At 44.7% G+C, this 20,354-nt stretch overlaps 1 protein-coding gene across 3 annotated transcripts in view; it reads right to left on the bottom strand.

The window, feature by feature from the left end:
* Positions 1 to 20,354, bottom strand: part of LOC119650628 (DNA repair protein XRCC3) — a 29,808-nt gene that overhangs the window by 9,045 nt on the left and 409 nt on the right. The gene's annotated exons all lie outside the window — the stretch shown is intronic.

Here is a 20,354-nt window from a genome sequence, read left to right as displayed (position 1 = left end):
AAACAGCGCCAGGCAACTAAAAGGATAATCGCTTCGGAAATAGCACAGATATTCGATCCACTGGGTGTAGTGACACCAGTGATAATGCTCGCCAAACTGTTTCTTCAAGAGCTGTGGGCACTCAATTATGACTGGGTTGCGGCTCTCCCGTTGGAGCTGCGGACACGGTGGTGCACATATCGGAAAGGCTTACATAAGCTAGTGAAAATCCCGAGACATGTGTTCGCTGAAGGAGTGCCAACGTCAGTAAAAATTCACACATTTGCGGATGCTTCGGAGAAAGCATATGGGCATTAAGGCCGACGGTACTGTAGTAAGCAGACTGACTGTGCTCAAGGTCTCGAGTAGCTCCCATAGCCAAGACGACAGCAGGGATGACAAGTTTCATAATTCCACGGCTGGAACTTTGCGCCGCAGTATTAGCTGCAGAGCTGGCATCCCGTATAAAAGCAGATCTCAAGATCGAAGGCGCTACTTACTGCCTATGGACAGTTTCGCAGATTGTTCTTTGTTGGATTAACGGCCAAATAGAAGTACGTCCAGCCTTTGTCGGCCGCCGAATTGCCAGAATTCATGCGATATCAAACAAAGGCCAATGGCGGCATGTGAATTCCGCTAACAATCCAGCAGATGTTCTCTCAAGAGGTACTACCCCAGATAAGCTTCTCGAGCACCACTTATGGTTCTATGGACCATTATTCTTACATGGGCGAGAAGCATTGTGGCCTTCGTGTTTTAAGCCGAACACAAACAGGGACGAAGCAAAGGGAAGAAGGAAGAAATCAGCTTGCCCAGTGAACCAGGTCTAGAACAGTTTGGGAACTAGAGAACAGCAGAAGGTAGATAAGATCGTTTGCCCGGTAATTTCGCAGCAAGATGAAGGCAGTTTTGTGAACAAAATCGAACATTCGAATTTGTTTCGAAAGCTTCAAAGGGTGACAGCATATTGACTCCATTTCATAAAGCTTTTAAGAAATAAGGATGGCAAAACTGAACCTTTAAAAAGCACTCGGACAGGTTCAAGGCTGCTGGTAAACAATAAACTATTGACTCCACAAGAATTGGATGCAAGATTTCGAGGGTGACAACTCATTTAAGACAGCACAAGGAAGTTGACAAAAAAGTGCTATTCTGGGACTCTCAGTATTCCTGGACGAGGAAGGTTTATTACGAGTAGGAGGTAGGTTAGTAGCATCCAATATTTCGTTCGAAGCCAAGCATCACGCCCTTCTACCTTACGCCCATTTATTCGTGAAAATGCTGATGACCGACACGTAGGCCTCAGGGCCTATTGGTAATAACAAGACAAGGGTTCTGGCCTATAAAGGGGAAAAATATAGCGCGAGCTATTGTACAACAATGCACCTATTGTATAAAAGCAAGGCCAAAGATGTATACGCAGATGATGAGCAATTTACCACCCCATCGAGTTCAACCAGTGCGTCCTTTCATCAATTGTGGAGTCGACTTCTGCGGTCCCATCTGGATCCACTATCGTTCACGGGGAAGTTGTCCACGGAAAAGTTATTTAGCAGTATTCTGTTGCTTTAGCACCAAGGCTGTTCATCTTGAAGTTGTTAACGATTTCTCCAAGGATGCTTTTCTTGGTGCTCTTAAAAGATTTATTGGACGGCGCGGACATTGTCAGAACCTTCACTGTGATAATGCCTTATAATGGCTTATGGGAGGCTGCCGTTAAGTCGGCAAAGCTTCTCTCAGCACCTGAACAAATGGAAAACACCACGAAATATTGAATAAGAGAATAGTTATCAAAGAAGACAACTCTTCCGTGATGAAATGGCCACTCGGCAGAATTATCAAGGTGTATTATGGCGAAGACCTCTTCAACAACATCCCGATGCCAGAATCCTGTGAACTGGAATCAATTACGGCAACCGCCGCCTGGATAGAAATTCCGAAAACGAACAAATGGATTTATGCTGTTACTGAGGAATCATCTTTAAGCATAGTCTGTCCTCATTCTTAAGTTTCAAATCAGGCTGTGTCGCAAAGCAAAACCACATAATTCTGCAGGCGCATCAAACTCACTCCAGCAATCTGACCATCTCTCATCCGAGGCTGATCCCTGTCGATAACAACGTAAACGTTACCCAGCTGTCCAAAATCAAATTTAACATAAGTGGGACCAATCCGCATGCAAACGAAATACATCTGTTAGCGAAGGAGATCAGACAGCAGCAACTTGAACTTCCCAGCAAAATACATCACCATCAACTTCACAACACTGTTCTGAGTTCATTCGGGCTTGGCCTAGCAGCTCTCATCAGCTTTTCGTGGAAATATCGAACCCTCATATGCAGACAACGGAAGACGAAACCGGTACCCGCTCCAAGAGGAAATTGCCCGGACAACTTCACCATACACATCTAAAAATCGGATGACCCTACGTATCAGCGGGGAGCAGGATGTTGAGTTCAAAGCTTCTATTTCATTTATACTTTGCATATTTTTTATACTCTATAATATATTGTAATGTAAACGTAAGATATACGCGAATAAATTAATGATCGCATTGAAATCTGCAAACATTATTCCACGTGCATGTAAATTGCAAGCTAGGCAGATCAATGGCCAAATATTTTTTCCCTCAAGGTAGCAAGGTACATTGTACGCACTTTGTGATAATCAACAGTTTTCATTATTTTCGCGTATGTCTTATGTATGCACAAAATTTTTATTTTAACTCATGGAGGAAAATAAATAGTTCAGCTCGATTGGAAATAAGCCACCTTTTTCTTCTCCTCTGCTAGAGACGGTCGAGCTGGGTACCTGAGTTGGTGTATCACCAAATCAAGAACCCTTGCCCCATTGGTGTTTCAACAAAGAGTCAACAGTTAGTAATTGGTCGGTTGGTGTTTTACCAAACGACACTCCCAGCAACTACATCGGTTGGTTGGTGTTTCACCAAACAACATTTCGAAAGAAAACTGCCGCAAAAGAGTCGCAACATTATTTGGTGACCCCGACGGGATACGGCGAAATGGATTTGTGGATCCAGAAGCAGGAAGCGATTGGGAACCAGATAGAGCTCGTCTCCAACTACCGGAAAGATGGAGCGTCAAGAAAAACATTGAACTATTTTCAGGAGCGACAACAAAAACTACTGGAGTTATGGGAGCTGTTCGAGCATGGCGACAGCCAAATACGAGAGCAGTTCCGGGATGATCAAACCCATCCATCCATTCGCAAAAGAGTCGCAAAAATCAAAATAATGTAATGTAATTACCTGAATTTTTGATATAAAAACCAATAAAAACAAAACCTGGGTTTCTCATATAAATTGAAAGTAAGCCGAATCCTTTCAAAGTCTACTGTATTTAATCCATTGCAATAAATTCTGAAAACTTGATGGATATAATGGGCGTAGTTTCGAAAAAAAATTGATTTACCGTAAATTTTTGCTTTTATTTTTTCCAAAAAAGACATTTTCAAAAATACCTCAAAAAATAACCAGTCGGGAAACCGGAAGCTTGACGCTTCAGGTATAAAAGGTTTTTTTGTTTCCCTTTGTGAGGAGCATATCGCAGTTCTCCATTGGCTGATAACATTGACTCGAGATATTTAAATTGCTCAGCGCTGTCAGCCGCAGTAATCTGCTCAAAACTGAACGAATTAAATATCTCAGGTAAATGCTATCAGGCAATGGAGAACTGCGAATTTGTTTCACGCATTAATGCGACCCGGATGAAGTGGCATTTCACAACGTCTCAAATCTAAAATTCTGCTCTCTATAGTTATGAGTGTTGGCCGACGAAGATGTTGCATTGGACTGGTGGCGTGACGGATGGTGGTGTTACCGAAGAGGAACTTCGGGAAATCTGCGGACGTATTGGGGCTAGCAAGGCTTCGGGATTGGACGGAATTCCGAACAAGGGTCTGAAGGTGGCGATCAAGGCCAGACCAAGGCGGTTCGCAAACACTTCGAATCGTGCATAGCGGAAGGAGTATTTCCTGCCCAGTGGAAGAAGCAGAAGCTGGTGTTGCTACCGAAACCCCAAAAACCACCCGGCGTACCCTCTTCATATCGCCGAATTTGTCTCTTAGACACCTTGGGGAAGATATTGGACAGGGTGATATACAACAGGCTGCTCCCGTTCGTCGAGCTTGCAGATGGTCTTTCAGAGCGGCAATATGGGTTTCGGCGAACTCGTTTTACGATCGGTAGCAAAGGTCGTGGAATTGGCTCGAAGTGCAATGGCCATGCGCAGATGCTGTGCTATGGTGACGTTGGACGTCAAAAATGCTTTCAACTCAGCCAACTGGGGCTGGATTAAAGGCGCTTTGGCCAAACTGGGTGTTCCTAATTACTTGGCTCGGCTAATCGAGAGTTATCTTTCGGACACACTTCTTTGGTACGAGACGGACGACGGGCCGAAGGAGTTTTATGACAGCAGGTGTGCTTCAAGGTTCTGTATTGGGACCACTGCTGTGGAACATAATGTACGACGTAGTGCCTGGCCTATGCGCGCCGGAGAAGGCAACGCTGATTGGTTTTGCGGACGACCTGGCGCTAGTAGTAATTGCAAAGCATCCCGAGGATGTGGAGCTGTATGCAAATGAAGCCATTCATGCCATCAAGTTATGGTTACGAATGGCCAAGCTAGACCTGGCGGATGAAAAGACGAAGGCGGTCCTTATTGCCAACTGCAGGAAGAACAACACAGTTAATATCCGGGTTCGTAATCGTGAGGTCGTCTCAAAATCAATTGTCAAATATCTGGGGGTGACGATCGATGCCAAACTGAGTTTCAAGGCACACTTGGATTATGCGCGAGAGAAGGCAGCAAATGCTAGCTCATCTCTTGCAAGGATCATGTCTAACGTGGGAGGGCCGAATTATAGTCGCAGGCTACTCATCGCGGGAGTGTTGAAGTCGATCCTGTTACACACAGTCCCTGTCCGGACGGGAGCGTTGAACCACGCTGTAAACCGGAGGAAGAGAAGTTCAGTATACCGGCCAATTGCGCTAAGGGTGTGCGGCGCATTTAGGACGGCGTCGACGGAGGCAGTGTGTGTCATCGCGGGAATGATCCCTATAGATCTTCGAACGAGACACACTGGCTCTACGAAAAACGGAAGGCAAATCCAGTCGAGGTGAACGCGGATTTTCGAAAAGCCATCAGGAGAGAATTGTGTGGCAACAACACTGGGATAACTACGACAAAGCCCGGTGTTCCTATACATTGATCCCGTCGACCGAAAGCACGGCGAATTGAGTTACCACCTGACACAATTCCTTACGGGACACGGTGACTGTAGAAGTACTTGCATCGCTTCGAGTTGGACAAGTCTCCCAACTGTCCTGGATGCGATGCTACCCCCGAGGACACGGAGCACGTTATGTTCCATTGTCCCAGATTTCTGCAGCAGAAAAGGAGGTTGAACAGCACCTTGGGGGTCCCTCGAGCCCTCCAACCTGGTGGAAGAGATGTTGAAGTCGGAGGAAAGCTGGATGACGGCAAATGAGGCAGTAACCGTGGTGCAGACAAAACTCCTGGAGTTGGATCAAGCTCGGAAGGCGGCGCGACGGAGACGCGACATGGACGAGCTGGTATAGCGAACCAGAGCCTCCCCCGCCACGTAATACTTCACGGTGGTCCCGCGAGGAGGGGCGGAAGAGTGGGGGTGGTTTTAGTGGGTGTGAACCCCACACACTGCTGCAACCTGGCGTAAGATTTCCACCTCCATCCATAATGTATATATATATATATAGTTAAAAAGCCCACGGACCCTCTCCCCGCCCAACCGGACCGAGGGGCGAACAACCTAAGGATGGACTATAGGCTGAAGGCAACATCCAAAAGCCCGCATCACAGCGATTATGCGTTTCAACGCAAAGTGTGTGCGACCATGCGAAAATGTATTACTACATCTCGATTGTCGCAAACACTTCAAGCAATGACGCGGTGGTTCTGTACAGAGACATAGATTCTAAATGAAAGACAGTACGAATCAAGACTGAAGCCCACTGGGTCAGATTGTTACCGGACAGGACTCTTCGGATTATAGCACCGTGTCACGTCGAAAGAATAACCGCTTTTTGCATCTCCATGTATAGTCCAGCCCTAAAATCGAGCGTTTTCAGACCTTTATGTAAATTCTGCGGGACTAATCCCGTCGCTGAAATTACGACTTACCGCTTCATATCATCGGCCAAGGGGTCGTAATTCAGGATTTTTTCGTGCCGTTTTTCAACAGTGTTCCGGTCCAACGGTACAGCTACATCGATTATGAAACACGCTTCTTCTTCCTTCAGAAGCAGAACTAGATCGGGTCTGTTATGATTAACACTGTGGTCGGTGGCAATAGTGTGATCCCACAGTAGTTTGACCCGATCATTCTCCAAGATTTGCTGCGGAGTATACTTATAGTAAGGATGGTAGGTTGCCACCAAGTTATACTTCGACGAAAGGTTTTGATGCAGAATCTTGCAGACGGAATTATGACGATTGGTGTACTCGGTACTGCTCAACATCCTGCACGCAGATGTTATGTGCTGGATGGTCTTCTCTTCACAGTTGCATAACCTACAACTGGAGTTGGTGATTGGGGAGTCGTGAAGAATGTACCGTTTATAATTTTTTGTTGGGAGCGAAGCATCTTGAATTGAAGTTAGGAATGCTTCGATTTCATAGAAAAGTACACCATTTGTTGGAGGCTTCGATGTCAATGCCTGACAACAACAATTTTTTTATATGACCTCCGTGAATGGGTTTCTCTTTCCACATGTCGATCTTCTTTTTGACTGATGTAACATTCGACATGGGATCCCATTCTCTGCTTCTCAAGTTCAAAGAAGATAATTTATTATCTGCCATGACGGTAGCCTGATGTATTTAGCTAGAGGATTGTTTCTTATAGAGAAACTCACGAAGAGAATGCACTTGATTGTAGTGCAACGTTTTTAAATCAAGTACCCTCCTTCCTCCCTGATGACGTGGGATAGTGATCCTCAATTTTTTGGCAGGTCTATTGTGCATGTTGTTGTTTGCAAGAACTACCCTTACCCGTCTATTAACAGATTCTAAATCAGTATTACTCCACTGTATCACACCGAAAGTGTACAGAAGGACGGGAATGGTGAAGGTGTTGATTGCCACGATTTTATTTTTCCCGTACAGCTCAGTTTTAAGGACAAAATCCAGACGCCGTTCAAATTCCCCCAGCAACTTGGATTTGATTATTGCCACAGCAGGTGTTGTTGCTTGCAATATGCCGAGGTATTTGTAGACGTCGTCTGAATCTATACCCTCAATTCGGATGTTATTTTGGCTGTATCGGTGTCGGTGTGTTTTCCCCGAACAATTGTTTTTATGTGACATTTTTCCAAACTCAACTGCATGCCGATACCCCTGCTGAACTGTATGGTGATGTCCAGCAAGGAGCGAAGTTGGTTCTCGTCTTTGGCATACAATTTGATGTCGTCAATGTACATTAAATGGCTTAATGTACATTTCGACAATATGCCATGCTTGACTTCGAACCCCTATCTGCTTTCATGCAAAAGATGTGGTAGCGGATCCAAGACAAACAAAACCACACTGGGCTTAGAGAGTCGCCTTGGAAAATGCCACGCCTGATTGGTATCTCTCCTGATGTTTGTGAGGATACCGACCGCTTCGTGCTCCAATTCTTCATTACTGTTCTCAGAAGAAGAACGACATTCGGGTTGATTTTGTACGAGCGTAACACTTCTAGTAACTACGAATGTGATATGGAGTCAAAGGCTGATTTATAATCGATGTAGGCTGTCGAGATATTTCGTTTCTGATGGACAGCCTGCTTTACAGCGACCGTATTGATTATAAGCTGTTCTTTGCAGCCTCGCGAGCCTTTTGCGCATCCTTTTTGCTCCTCAGCTATCAATTTATGAACATCAAGATGTTTTGAGATGTTCGCGCACAGAACTGAAGTGAAGACCTTGTAGATGGTAGGAAGACAAGTAATTGGTCGACATTTTGAAGGGCAAGAGGCACCCTGTTCCTTGGGGATGAGGAAAGTTATCCCCTTGGTGAAAAATGGTGTCGTTCTTTTTTTGAGAACAGTAATGAAGAATTGGAGCACGAAGCGGTCGGTATCCTCACAAACATCAGGAAAGATACCAATCAGGCGTGGCATTTTCCAAGGCGACTCTCTAAGCCCACTGTGGTTTTGTTTGGTTTTGAATCCGCTATCCCATCTTTTGCATGAAAGCAGATAGGGGTTCCAAGTCAAGCATGGCATATTGTCGAAATGTACATTAAGCCATTTAATGTACATTGACGACATCAAATTGTATGCCAAGACGAGAACCAACTTCGTTCTTTGCTGGACATCACCATACAGTTCAGCAGGGATATCGGCATGCAGTTGGGTTTGGGAAAATGTCGCATAAAAACAATTGTTCGTGGAAAACACACCGACAACGTCTACAAATACCTCGGCATATTGCAAGCAACAACACCTGCTGTGGCAATAGTCAAATCCAAATTGCTGGGGGAATTTGAACGGCGTCTGGATCTTGTCCTTAAAACTGAGCTGTACGGGGAAAATAAAATCATGGCAATCAAGACCTTCGCCATTCCCGTCCTTCTATACACTTTCGGTGTGATAGACGGGTAACGGTAGTTCTTGCAAACAACAACATGCACAATAGAGCTGCCGAAAAATTGAGGATCACTATGCCCCCCCCCCCACCAGGTTTTGATGGAGAATCTTGCAGACGGAATTATGAAGATTGGTGTACTCGGTACTGCTCAACATCCTGCACGCAGATGTTATGTGCTGGATGGTCTTCTCTTCACAGTTGCATAACCTACAACTGGAGTTGGTGATTGAGGAGTCGTGAAGAATGTACCGTTTATAATTTTTTGTTGGGAGCGAAGCATCCTGAATTGAAGTTAGGAATGCTTCGGTTTCATAGAAAAGTACACCATTTGTTGGAGGCTTCGATGTCAATGCCTGACAACAACAATTTTTTTATATGACCTCCGTGAATGGGTTTCTCTTTCCACATGTCGATCTTCTTTTTGACTGATGTAACATTCGACATGGGATCCCATTCTCCGCTTCTCAAGTTCAAAGAAGATAATTTATTATCTGCCATGACGGTAGCCTGATGTATTTAGCTAGAGGATTGTTTCTCATAGAAAAACTCACGAAGAGAATGCACTTGATTGTAGTGCAACGTTTTTAAATCAAGTACCCCTTCCCTGATGACGTGGGATAGTGATCCTCAATTTTTCGGCAAGTGTATTGTGCATGTTGTTGTTTGCAAGAACTACCCTTACCCGTCTATTGACAGATTCTAAATCGGTATTACTCCACTGGATCACACCGAAAGTATATATAAAGACGGGAATGGTGAAGGTGTTGATTGCCACGATTTTATTTTTCCCATACAGCTCAGCTGCACATTTGATTATTACCGCAGCGTGTGTTGTCGCCTGCAATATGCCGAGGTATTTGTAGACGTCGTCCGAATCCATACCCTCAATTCGGTTCGGTGTTCTTTTGGCTTTATCCTTCGTTGTCGGTGTGTTTTCCCCGAACAATTGTTTTTATGCGACATTTCTCCAAACCCAACTGCATGCCGATATCCCTGCTGAACTGGATGGTGATGTCCAGCAAGGAGCGAAGTTGGTTCTCGCCTTTGGCATACAATTTGATGTCGTCAATTTACATTAAATGGGTTAATGTACATTTCGACAATATGCCATGCTTGACTGGGAATCCATATTTGCTTCCATACAAAAGACGGGTTAGTGGATTCAAAGCCAAACAAAACCAGAGAGGCCTAGAGAGTCGACTTGAAAATTGACACACCTGATTGATATCCTGCAATCCACTGCAATTCATCCGATAGGCGCATCGATCCCTTCTCCCCGGATTGCGGATTTGTTAAAGAGGTTTACTCCCCCTGAAAGGGAAGAATCGGTAAGGGAGGACGAACACAAAGGGAAATGTTCTGCTTGTCCGCGGCTACTTATTTACAAGATTATCACAAATATTCGTAGCTGACCCGGTAGGCCATGTCATTATCCGCAACCCATGACACGCGCCTGGTCACATGCAGCTCTGCGTTTGCAACTCAGGTCGGGATTAACCTGGTGCGCCAGGTATATAGGTATATATATAATATATAGGTATCTTCTTTTTCTCCAGCCTTTGTCCCGTTCACAAACGGGGTCGGTTCGTCGTGATCGGCTTCGCCATTTGGCTCTATCGAATGCCTGATCTGGGTGTAATCTCGAGGCTTTCAAATCCCCATCCAGCGTATCAAGCCACCGTTGCTTAGGTCTGCCTTTTGGTCGTTTACCATCGACTTCGATGTTCAGACCAATCTTTGCAAGTGAATTCTCGTTTGCACGAATTGCGTGACCATACCATCGAAGACGCCTCTCTCGCAACTTTTCCACGATCGGTGCAATCCCATAACGATCGCGGATATCGTCATTTCGGATGTGATCTAAACGTGTGACGCCACTAGTCCAACGTAGCATCTTCGTCTCCATTACCGCAAGACGCCGTTCATTGTCTTTTATGGTCGGCCAACACTCAGAACCATAGAGAGCCACTGGACGGACGACATTGCAGTAAATTTTAGATTTGAGACGTTCGTTGATACGTCGATCACAAAGGACACCAGTTGTGGAACGCCACTTCATCCAGGTTGCGTTAATGCGTGAAGCAATTTCATAACGCAGCTCTCCATTGGCTGATAGCGTTGACCCGGGGTATTTAAATCGCTCAGTTCTGGGCAGATCACTGCCGCTGACAGTGATTGTGCCTGTTTCATGGGGATCGGTTGTCAAAAATTCAGTTTTGTTTAAATTCAATCTGAGACCGTGTTGCATGAGGCGATCATTCCATTTTTGAACAAGTGGCTCGAGATCATTTTTGCTATCAGATGCTAGGAAAACATCATCTGCATAAAGCAGTGTGTAGGGCGCTGGACATTGGATATCCCGTGTGACGGTGTCCATAACAAGGACAAAGATGAGTGGTGAGAGGGCACTTCCTTAATGAACTCCAACAGAGACACGAAGCGGTTTTGATACACCCGCCATACTTCGAACTTTACTTTTCGGATCGTGGTAGAGCAATTGAACCCAGCGCACGAGTTCTTCTGGCACGAAGTGTTGTCGTAAAGCATACCAGACGAGTTCGTGTGGTACACGGTCAAACGCTTTCTCTAGATCCAGAAAGGCAATTTAAAGAGGGCGATGCTTCTCACGGTGTTTCTCCATGAGTAACCGCGCAGCGTGTATTGCGTCAGTAGTTCCGCAGTTCTTGACAAATCCGGCTTGATTCACGGTTATTTCAACGATTTCGCGAATACGGTTGTCAAGAATGGGTTCAAAAATCTTCATGGTATGGGAAAGTAACCGGATCGGACGGTAATTTGAACATTCTGCTGGGCTACCTTTCTTTTTCCATATTGGAACAGTGGTACTTTTTTGCCAGTCAGATGGTGTTCTTCCTTCCTGAATAACCCGGTTAAAGAATTCACTGAGCCACAGTGTTGGGTCCCAGCTCTTCGCTTTCCAGAGCTCAGATGCGATGTCGTCAGGTCCTGTTGCTTTCCCCGATTTCATTTGTTTTATTGCCTCCTCGACTTCAGTTGCGCTGACTGGTGGAACTGCTCCAAATGTCGGCGATGATTGTGGAAGTGGAGGATGAGCAAATTCTTCAGTTGAAATCTGCTCGAAGTATTCTCGCCATCTATCCGTTGCGGCTCGACGGTTGGTAAGCAAAGTACCGTTCTTGTCATTAACACAACAAAAGTGATCGATATCCTGTGTGCGTTCATCACGGCGTTTAGCAAGTCGATACAAATCTCTCTCGCCATCCCGAGTGTCCAGTTTATCGTAAAGATTTTTGAAATGGTTCGCTCGGGTGACAGCGACCGCTTTCTTTGCTTCCCGGTTGGCATTCTTATAAATTTGCCAATTAGCAGGCGTTTTATCGTCAAGAAATTTGTGGTAGAGGCGTTTCTTTTCACGGACCTTCATTTCAACATCATCATTCCAAAGCCAAGTACCTCGATTGATGTACCGCTTATCCGGCTTGGTGACCCCGAGGGTTGCAGAGGCCGCTTTGTGGATCGTGTCTTTCATTTGGTTCCACGATTCTTCCACATTCGTAATGGTTGGCAATCGTATGAGTGAGACCGTTTCTTCTTTCTTCTCACCAAATCGCCACCATTTAATGCGCGGCGGGCCAGTGCGTTTCTCACGCCGTTTTATCGGTGGCTTAATTCGCAGGACAGCAATCAACGGCCGATGCTGAGGTGCGATGGTCTCATAGGGAACGACTTTGCAATCAGTGACAGTGGTAAAATGTTGGCGTCTTATGAGAATATACTCGATTTGAGTTTTATTGTTCCCACTATAAAATGTGGAACGATGAGACAATCGTTTGATGAACCATGTATTCATAAGTACAAGGTCATGGGTATCCGCAAAATCGATTATACGCTCGCCACCTTCATTGCGCGCTCCGAACCCCTTTCCCCCATGGCACCTGTTACCCTCTGCCTTTTCACCCACATGACCATTAAGGTCGCCGGCAATGATTATGTAATCGTCAGCAGGCACGTGACAAGTCTTTTCATCGAGAAGTTGCCAGAAGGCATCTTTCTCGGCATCAGGTCGGCCTGTCTGCGGGGCATACGCGGTGAAGAAGTGAATAGTGCGATCAACTGATATAATGGTGAACTTCATCAGCCGATCATCAAATCGTTCGACTTCTTTAATGGCATCACGGAAACCCTCTGACATGGCAATGCTAACACCATATTGAGTGTGTGGGTTACCAAAATAGAGAAGTTTGTAGCCATTTTTACCGCGTTCGCGTTCAATGTCGCAGCTTTTGGAACCAGACCATCGGGTTTCTTGCAGAGCGCAGATGTCAATACACCGTTTCCGAAGAGCTCTTGCGAGTTCCTCGGTCTTTCCAGTTAGGGTACCAACATTTAGCGTGCAGACACGTATTTGTTTTGTTCGTTGTGTGCGGACTAACTTGCTTACGTCCTGACGCCGTCCATGCGTCAAGAACCCTTGCCCATTTCTCGACAGAACCGGGGCCCGTCCTGCCACGTCGACTGAGGTGGACGCCCTAGCATTTCTCCGAGGCCTGTGACTCAATCCGATCATCATGTTTGTAACGACATTGTATGCATTTTCTTGGTCGACCTGTCGCGGGGCCTGTCACCAAGAGAGATCAGGTAGGATTTAGCATAGTAGAATAACTCCAACTATACTCTTTTTATCTCTTTCCCTGATCTCAGCATTTTATTTTTGTTTTACTGAGGATAGTACAGAGTACGTTGCCTCAAACCCTACTCCTTTACCTGGACTTGGGACCAGCACACTATGTTAATAATATATATTTATATATATTTTTTTTTTACACGGAGGTGGAAAATATTAGAAAGGCACATCCGCCCTAGCTCCACCGTCCGAACGCTGGCGCTACAGCGGGCGCGTGTGGGATTCCCATCCACTAAAAACCACCCCCGGTCTCTCCAGCCCCAGCCCCGCGGGACCAATATTAAGGCATTACTTCGCGGGGTAGGTTTGCTCTTAGGCACTCGTCCTCCTCCTATTTGCGGCTTTCCTCCTTTTCGGTTCCTTCAGCAACTCCTCCTGCATTTGGATGATTGCGGATGCAACCGGAAGCCATTTCTCCTCGGACTCCAGCATCTCCGCAACCAAGCTCTCCAGGGTCACGCTACTGCCCAGCACCTGGTTTAAGCTCCTTGTCTCCATCGCAAATCGTGGGCGGTGAAACATCACATCTCTGGATCCTCCAGTTTGTCATCGCATCTGGGTCAGTTCGGAGAATCATCCAACCCAAAACGGTGCAGATACTGTCTGCAGCAACCATCGTGTCCCGTGAGAAACTGGATAATGTGGTAGCTGGTCTCCCCATGTTTTCGCTCAAGCCACACTCTAATGTTGGGAATGAGCCTGTGCGTCCACCGACCTTTCGTAGATCATGCGACTCTGACCTTGCCGTATTTCTACGCTGTGCATGCCCCTCCATACGTCTTGCATGGTACAGGGTACTCATTTCTTTAACCAGATTGTCAACCGGGATCATGCCTGCCACCACCAATACTGCCTCATTTGATGTGGTTCTAAAAGCACTGCAAACCCTCAAAACCATCAGCCGGTAAACCGAGTTCATCTGCTTCCGTCTCTGAGAGTTCTGAAGCGCCTCTGCCCACACAGGCGACAAGTAGAGCAGGATGGAGCGCACCACTCCGGCTAGCACCAACCTCCGGCAATATTACGGTCCACCAATATTTGGTAACATTTTTGCAAGTGCCGTGGTGGCATTGGCTGCCTTTGGACACGCATACTCTAGGTGTTCCCTAAAACTCAATTTGATGTCAATTAATAGTATTTGATAGCCGGTTTTGATACGACCGTATGTCCACCGACCTCCATTTTCACAGTGTTATTTTTCCTGCGATTCGTTATTAAGACCGCTTCCGTTTTCACGTCCGTCAAGGTCAGCCCGGCCTTTTCTGGCCAGGACTTTACGGCTCTCATTGTTTCTGTTGCGAAAATCTCCACATCTTCTGGGTGTTTTGCTGCAACAACCACAACTGGGTCATCAGCAAAGTCGACAATCGTAGTCCCCTGGGATGCAAGAGCAATCACCCCATTATACATGATATTCCATAACAGGGGACCAAGTACCGATCCCTGTGGTACCCCGGCTGTGACAATGTACTCTCTGGGCACCTCATCCGTCCCGTACCAGAGAGTCCTCTGGGAGGTAGTTTTCCACCAAATTCGCTAAATATGCGGGGACACCTGTGTCGGCCAACGCCCCTTTAATTCTATTCCAGTTGGCCGAGTTGGATGCGTTTTTGACATCCAACGCCACCACGGCACAGCAGCCGCCAGAAATCAGTGCACCTTTTGCCAGATTTACCACCATGTCAATTGCGTCCACCATAGAGTGGGCGCGTCGGAAACCAAACTGGCGTTCCGACAAACTATTGCTGGCTTCGACGATGGGCAGAAGTCTGTTGTAGGTGACTCTCTCCATCATCTTCCCCATTGTATCCAACAGGCAGATAGGACGATACAACGCTGGGTTTCCAGGTGACTTGCCAGGCTTCGGAAGCAACACCAACTTTTGCTTTTTCCACTTGGCAGGGAATATTCCTTCTTTTAGGCACGCCTTGAAGGTGTTAGCGAAAAAGTTGAGCCTAGTCTTCACTGCCAGTTTCAAAGCTCGGTTGGGGATGCCATCCAGACCTGGGGCCGTATTGTCACCGAATCTATCACATATTTCCCGCAGCTCCTCCACAGTTACTGGAGGTATTATGTCGCCATTTAGCTGGACGATAATTTTCCTTCCCCTATTTTCGTGGTGAGGGAACAGAGTGCTAACAATCTGTTTCAGGAGGCGCGAACAGGTCACCTGGGGTAATTTCCGCAACCTTCTCATTACCACTCTATAAGCCTCGCCCCAAGGGTTTATGTCGGCATGGTCGCACAACTGTTTGAAACAGTTATTTTTGCTCTTCCGAATGACTTCCTTTAAGCGGCCACGCAATTGCCTGTGTGCCTCCTTTCGACCGTCGCCACGGGGTTTTCTCGTGAGCCTATGGCAAAGCCTCCTTGCCCGGAAACGTGCGACTCGCAAACTTGCGATTTCGTTGTTCCACCAGTAGTTGGGTTGCCTATTGGGGAGCAATCGCCTTCTGGGCATAGTAGCATCGCATGCTTCCGTCACCCATCGGGTGATTTGGGTGTCTTTCTCTCTAGCCGTACCGTCCAGGATACATCGGATTTGAGCACCGCGGAAAACGTGTCCCCCTCGAAAGCCTTCGCTGTCCAGCCGAGCATACCACCCGACATTCTGCGAGAACTCTTTTTCGAGCTCGATCCGTCCTTGATCTCTATGTAGATTGCCCACTGGTTGCTGTGAGTATAGTCCTCACTGACATGCCAAGCGACACTACTGGCTAAAGTGGCACTCGCGTATGTCAGACCGCAGGCCCCTTCCCCGGAAAATGTACGAAGCCCCAACATCCGCCAGTACCACGTCTAGCTCCGCGAATGCTTCGAGGAGAACACATCCCCTCACATTAGTTGTCCTCACATTAGTTGTCCGACTATATCGTTCACGAATACCCTCATTTCGCATATGATCATGGCGTGTTATGCCCCTACACTTCATTACCGCAAGGCGCCGTTCGATACCTCTCATAGTTTACTAACACTCAGAACGATATAGGGCGACAGGGCGGATTTTAGATTTCAGACACTTGTTGATACGTCGACCACAAAGAACGCCTGTTGTGGAACGCCACTTCATCTAGATTGTGCTAATGCGTGAAGCAATTTCATAACGCACTTCACCATTAACTGATAGGTTTGATAGGTCTCGATTAGTACTGTACTAAACCGATATTAGTTTTGATATTAGTTGTAAAGGGGAGGAGTGCGGGGGCCGGAAAAGGGTCAGTTACTTCAACGACCTATTTTCGGAAACTGCCAACCCAACTATCTGAAAAAAAATATAATGAAAATACTCTCCATACCGATACCTGTTTAAATAAAGTTTATAATAGTATATTACTATATTTTTTTAGAAATTGCCTGGGAACCCACCTTAAGTTTATTCCAGAATCACCGACTTTTGATGTATAGAGCATCAAATTTGATGAAAATCGCACCATTACTAACAGAGTTATAATAGGTCAAAGCTGTCAGTGTCCTACTAAAGTGAATTGTCTAATAAACTAATTGCATAAACATTACAAGCTAAGTACAAATGGGTCAAATGATCATTCAAATATGCTTATATATGCAATACACAAAGCTTTTCATACCTGAAGTGTTCAGCTTCCGGTTTCGCGACTTGTTGACTAAGTTGCTCGAGAGCAGCTTTGTTATAAGACGCTGGGAAACATGTTTTGTAAAAAAACATAAAGTCTATAGATCCTGAAGGAGTCGAAGTGAAATTTCTAGACGACAGTAATGGTGAATACCCAAACCCAAAGGCCCCAAAAAAGGATGCATCGGTTTGCCTACAGCAATGGTTACATTTCGAAAATACTGTGGGTCGGCAATAGCACCGTGAAAAATGATAAGAAGAGATGTCGTAAAAATGAAAAGATCCATCCCAATATTGGTAAAAAATGAGTCAAGATTTCCCTCGTGGAACCGTTAGTCGATGAATAAGTGGCGAAACCCTCTAGCGTATATTCGACCAAACAAATTCAACTGTAGACATGAATAGGAAGCGGCAAAGACCCCAAGGAGGATAGCGAGAAAAGTGGAAACTACCAGATAACCTGCATCGATTATGAAAAATTATATATAGAGCAAACTACAGGGTGCGGCAGCATAACTTCCTTTTTTCAAAACTCAATAAAAACTATTGTATGCATCGGAAAATATTTATTTATTTTTTATAATGTAGGTACATATCTAAAGTTTTTATTTACATTGTTTTGAAGATCAAATCTGTTAGGTGACGTCCCCCATTCTTCATACATTGCGTAAACCGATTTCTGGCGTTTGTCATGACTCTTGTTAGCATAGCAGGTGTTATTTTGGCAATTTCTTCTTGGATGTTGGTCTTCAAATCTTGTAGGGCTCTTGGACGGTTCACATAAACACGGAATTTCAAAAAACCCCAAGAAAAAAATCACAAGGGGACAGATCGGGAGAGCGTGCCGGCCATTCCAAATCGCCTCTAATTGAGATAAGGCGCTCTGGAAAGTGTTCCCTAAAAACAGCCATCGATGCTCTTGAAGTGTGTGCTGTTGCACCGTCTTGTTGGAACCAAGTGTCCCCCAAATCCAAATTTTCTAGCCGTGGGAAAAAACAATTCTGTAGCATGTTTACATACCGGTCCGAATTCACTGTAACCTCATTTTCCTTCAAAAAACCAGGGACCAATAATTCCAGCTGAGGAAATTGCACACCACACTGTGACTTTGGGTGAATGCAAAGGCTTTTGATGCAATTCTCGAGGGTTGGTGTCAGCCCAGTAGTGCATGTTTTGTTTGTTAACCGAGCCACACAAATGAAAATGGGCTTCATCGCTAAAAAAAAAACAGTAGCACCCTCGGAACGACATCAAGAAGAAGCTCACACGCGTTTATCCGAGAATTGAAGTCACGTTCTGAAAGTTCCTGCACTATCGCCATCTTATAGGGATGAAAATGAAAATCATCACGAAGAATTCTTCTCACAGAACGATCGGATAGTCCAAGGGCAGATGCGTGTTTGCGCGCAGAACGCCGTGGCGATCGCAACATTGACGCTCTCACTGCTTCAATGTTCTCAGGTGATCTAACGGGCCGAGGGACTCCAGTTCTTCCTTTTGTCGCACTTGCAGTTTGTCTGAATGTAGTGACCCATGTAACAATTGATTTGCGGTCTGGGACGGGAGCCAACGGGGCTAAATTAAAGCGATTCCGAAATGCACGCTGTGTTGCAATAACCGAACATCCGCTTGAAAAGTAAACTTCAACGGCAAAGGCACGCTCCTCACTATTCCAACGCATGATGGCGACTGAACCGTGTCGAGACAAAACTTTACAGTATCCCCTCTTGAACGAGACCACTAGCGCTTCGCTATGACATCAACTAACTGAGTGGCGCGCATTTTAAAAAAGGAAGTTATGCTGCCGCACCCTGTAGAAGATTAATAACAACGAGCTTCAACGAACATATAAGGGAAGCAAATCTGGCGAAAGCAAAAAAGCAGACCAACACATGCCTTCAAATCATTAGTAGCCAGACACATCAACAAGGAGAAACATACAATAACGGAAGATAATCTAAGGGTAATTAAGGAGGTTAATGACTTCCGCAAATTTCGCACATTAGAGTTTCATCATCTACAAGATACGGGAGGAAAAAAATCAGTGATTTAAGTAATTCAACAGTTGCCTTTTTATATTAATTAATATAAATATAAATAAATATAATAAAATTAACAATTAAGGTCTGGATTTAGGTATTTAAGGACAAGTTGGACCATAAACAGTTCAGACAAGAACTCACTGAGGAACTCACTGGCTCTCGAAATACGGGTCTATGAAGAATAAAAAACACACTATTCGGCATTAAAAAGAAAATTTGTCTTTTTTTATTTTCATAAAAAGCAATACTTTCATTCTCATTTCAATATTTTAGTTTTCAAATGCAATGAATGTTCTCAAACGCAAATGAAAACGTAAGAGAATGTTTGAATGTAAGCCATTTCATAAACAAAATCATATAAAAAATTTTCGACATTGCTGTTACGCTATCATCTTGACTTCAAGCCTAATTCGCACATTAAAAAATTAGTGAAGATAGAAGAAGGGAAGCATCATCCCTAAACCCCAGAACTGAATATTTGGTCCTAACTTGCCTGAAAGAAAGTATTGTATCGATAGTCAACTTCTTACATATATACATACATAAACAGATAAATAATAATTTGAAAACCAGAAGCCCGGCCCTTCATGTATCTAAGGTTTGGACATTTCTTATATAAAAATGGTTGAGTGTATATAATGTTTACGTATTTAGTATGTCAACCTACTAACTTTAGTATGATATTGACATTTAGTCTTAGATTGCAGTAAATTTCTATAAAAGACAAGTTTGACCTATTATAACTTTTTCAGCACGATTGGCGAACTTGAGGATAAACTCAAAGGCGTTTCCAGTCAATTTCTAAAAAATTTAGTAATATACTATAAATAAATATATACAAAAAATACTGTAATATCCTATAGAATATAATAATATTCTATTATTAACTTTATTAGAACAGATATCAATATGGAGACACCATGAAGCTTCGTGGCTTTTTTACAATTTTTCGGTTGAGTAGTTTCTGAGAATGGCTCCGTCAAGACAGTTATCACTTTTCAGTCTCCGCTTTCCCCCTCTTCAATCAGACCTCAAAAATAGTCTTTGGAAAGTACTAATCGAGACCTTTCACTTTATATCCCACATGATTTCATTCGGTGAAAAAAATGTACACCCCGTTCTGTATATATGAAGACCCTCCCTTGAATTCAACTTGACCGATGGTACTCACTGCATGCGAGGTGATTCACTGTTCCGACCTTTTCACCGAATTTCGTACCAATAGGGGTAATCGTTTCTGAGACAATGCGACGGACAGACAGTAAACTGATTTTAATAATGTTTTGTTTCACATAAAACCTTAAAACAGAGGGATGTCTCCAATGTAATGTATGCGTGAGATCACATGGTAGGAAGCTAGTTTGAAAATGATTACCAAAATTTTTTTGAATTGTAAATCTTTAATTTCTCAGCCAGATTTGACTTTGATTGAGGCAATTCCTATAT

This window comes from Hermetia illucens, chromosome 3 (genome assembly GCF_905115235.1).
Source record: "Hermetia illucens chromosome 3, iHerIll2.2.curated.20191125, whole genome shotgun sequence".
Classification (NCBI taxonomy): Eukaryota; Metazoa; Arthropoda; class Insecta; order Diptera; family Stratiomyidae; genus Hermetia; species Hermetia illucens.
Note: the sequence above shows the minus strand (reverse complement) of the source record. Positions and strands in the feature narration are given on the sequence as shown.